Source organism: Myotis davidii, unplaced genomic scaffold (assembly GCF_000327345.1).
Source record: "Myotis davidii unplaced genomic scaffold, ASM32734v1 scaffold900, whole genome shotgun sequence".
Classification (NCBI taxonomy): Eukaryota; Metazoa; Chordata; class Mammalia; order Chiroptera; family Vespertilionidae; genus Myotis; species Myotis davidii.
In genome coordinates this window covers 526,564-530,132 of record NW_006295185.1, presented here as the reverse complement: position 1 = coordinate 530,132, position 3,569 = coordinate 526,564, and positions in this window count along the sequence as shown.

The following is a 3,569-nucleotide window of genomic DNA, read 5'->3' as shown; positions in this document are numbered from 1 at the left end:
GAGAGATCAACACAGAGGTGTGCCTGCTCCAAGACTCCACGGTGTGACTGGGGGCAGGCCCCCAGCGAACGCATACACACACACACACTCACACACACACACAAGACGCCTGCTCCGAGCCTCTGCTGCCAGACTGTGGCCATCAGTAGGACATCCACTGAGGGCTCCCGGACTATGAAAGGGGCGGGCTGGGCTGAGGGAACCCCCATCCCCAGTGCACGAATTTTGTGCACCGGGCCTCTAGTTTTATTTATAAATAACATTTCTGAATTTCAACTCATTCCCTTGTTAAAAAGAGTAGGAAGAATGCAAAGAGGGAGCTCTCAAACTAAAGAATTAACTTCCAACCTGCTTGGATTTCAGGAACCACTCATGTGAACAAGCTCAATTTCACACATTGTTCTTCTCATTTTCAATATCCAAGAAAGTAAATTCAACAAGAAACAGTTCTTTTAGGCTAATGCCACATAAATTTACTTTGTGTTTCTCAAGTGTTAGTGCAGCGGGGGAAAGGCAGTTTTGCTCAATCCAGTGCTGGAGGAGCATGGCCATTTCTGCTTGTAAGGCCTGCAATGCTCCTAGTGGCCTAACAGATTTGTGAAACATATTGGCCCATTTCATTCAGTTCCCTTTCAGAGGATTGCTGGTCTCCAGAGTTAAGTGGCCTAGAAACTCTCTATGTGACAACCTTTTAACCTGGGACCCATTGATGGGCTTCAGGGGGTCTATGAACCCACAAATTTGGTATGCTAGGTTTTTTTGTGTGTGTGCTTTCATCAGATTTCCAAAGGACACTGTAACCCAAAAGCAGGCACTGTACTGAAAGATGTGGCTTCACATTCATCATTAGTATAGTTTATAAGGGCAAAAAATTAAAATGTTACTGGATTTTTAAAGCCATACTGATGAAGGGCAGCAGTATGGATTAGAGAGCTGCATAAATGGTTTCAGTGGAGACTCTGTAAAGCCCACTTGCCTTAAATATATCTCCTCCATTGCTTTACCAGGGTCACATATGATAGGGGCCTCCTCTGATTAGTTTCAAAAGCTTCTGGGGACTTCCATTTCCTTTAATGACAAGCTAGGTCAGTGGTCGGCAAACTCATTAGTCAACAGCGCCAAATATCAATAGTACAATGATTGAAATTTCTTTTGAGAGCCAAATTTTTTAAACTTAAACTATATAGGTAGGTACATTGTTATTAACTTAATTAGGGTATTCCTAAGGCTTAGGAAGAGCCACACTCAAGGGGCCGAAGAGCCGCATGTGGCTTGTGAGCCGCAGTTTGCCGACCACGGAGCTAGGTTATTCAGAGGGACCTAACTGCCAAAAATAACCAAAAATGCTAGAAAATATATAAAAATATTCCCTTTAAAATATTTGCATGATTAAAAAACTTTGTGTGGGGGGAAACAATGTGGGAGTCCACCTGGCATGGCTCAGTGTTGAGTGTCGACCTATGCACCCAGAGGTTATGGTTCCATTCCCAGTCAAGGCACATGCTCAGATTGCAGGCTCAATCCCCAGTGGGGGGCATGCAGAAGGCCACTGTTCAATGAATATCTCTCATCCTTGATATTTCTATCTCAATCTCCCTCCCCTTCTTCTCTGAAATCAATACAAATATATTTTTTAAAATAAATAAATAATATGGGAACTGCCAGGTCATATTTTTAGGAGAAAACCTGATCCCAGTGAAGTAAGCTGAGTATCAGACCACCAAAGCTGCCTTTTCCCTGGGAGCATTTGCTGGTACTTCACTCTTTGAGCATCAGTTCCTCAGTCTCAAGGGGCAATGTTTGGAGAAGTTGAATCCCACAGTTCATCTAAGGTAAGTAGTCTAAAGGAGACCCAATGAGACTGACACTTTAAAGCAGGGGTCCTAAAACTTTTTAAACAGGGGGCCAGTTCACTGCCCCTCAGACCATTGGAGGGCCAGAGTCAGAGAGTGCAGCGCACATTCCACACATGCGCACTGCAGGCTGGGACGAGTCAGCTGCTAAGCAACAGGCAGCGGCGTCAAAAACACCTGGCGGGCCGGATAAATGTTTTTGGCAGGCCGCATGTGGCCCGCGGGCCGTAGTTTGAGGACCCCTTCTTTAAAGGGCTCTAAGTTGGGAAATGGATGAACCACAGCTAAAATAGCCCCCACCCTTTATCATTAAGCCCTTAGGACATCAGGTTCTGGTCAGTATCAAACTGTCTTAAGACCAAACCTCAGGTCTGAGGTCAAGATGTTAACTTTATCTTGACAGAGTTTCAGTCAAGCTAAAGTTAACATCTTGACCTCAGTTGTGTTTTAGCCCCAGGCCCATGAAAGCAGAATGACCCTATAGCCCTCACCTACATGAAACCACACAGAACAATGCCATAACTGATATCAGAACCTGATACAATGATCAACTACTCGCTACCCTGACCCAAGCCAATCAGTAGAGCCCACGGCCCCAATTCCTTTAGCCACCATGATTAATGACTTTTTTAACTTATGTAACCCATCTTCTGGAAGCCATCTGAGAGCCAGGTCTTTGAGAACTAATTACCTGTGACTCTAGGCTTATCATTATTTCCTCAATAAACCCTTACTTTCTTGGCTGCAAACTCCTATTTGCATTTGATTGGGCTTTGATGCACTCAGGCAAATGGACCTCTTTAGTTGGGTAACAGCAGCACTATTATAATACCCCAAAACTAGAAGCAAACTAAATAATGATAATAACATTTATACAATGAGAATATTATACAGCAGAGTAGCTATTTGTGTCATCATGAGTGCACCACACAAATGATGTTAAATTGTTGCAAATGAGTGAAAAATAAAATAAAATAGTCCCCTTATATCAATCAGGAATCAGTCAAAAAACCAGAAGTCCCTTTATGTATACCAATTATAATAAAGAGTTTTAATACGAGGAAACAGAGACTTATACTTTTGTGGGACAACTACGGGGGGAAAGGTCATGGAAGTTGCTGTCAGAGTTCTCAGCCTGCTGCACCAAAGCAAGTGATTCTTAAGAGCTCATCTGGAAAACATGGTGAATCTTAAGAACTTCTGAGTAGCTTCCATCAATATGACTTATATTCTGATTCTTTTACAGTGAAATAGCTCAGTTCCTAATACAGTTAGCCTACTTATCTGCTTTATCTTATGACACACATAAAATTGTTTCAAAAATTAAAATACAATCTATACTAATAATAGCCTAGGGCTGTCACGACCGGATGGACAACTGAACACCTGGGTCCCATCGGCAGCGGCGGTGGCGGTGGCAGCGGCGGCACTGGCGGGAGTCAGGCCTGGGTCCCAGCGGCAGCAGTGGTAGAAGTCAGGCTTGGGTCCTGGCAGCGGCAGTGGCGGTGTGTCTTCACTGTGATTCACCTATAGGAGCCTGCCAAAATCTCCAAACATCATCTCTATGTGCCACTAACACTTCAAGAAACAAAACAAAGCAATAAAACTAGAGGAATTTGAAGCTTCTGTTTACCTACAGTTAGAGCAAACATTAAACACTACCCAAGTCTTAAATTACCATGAATCTTTACACTTAAGGTTTGTTTATCTCAATCC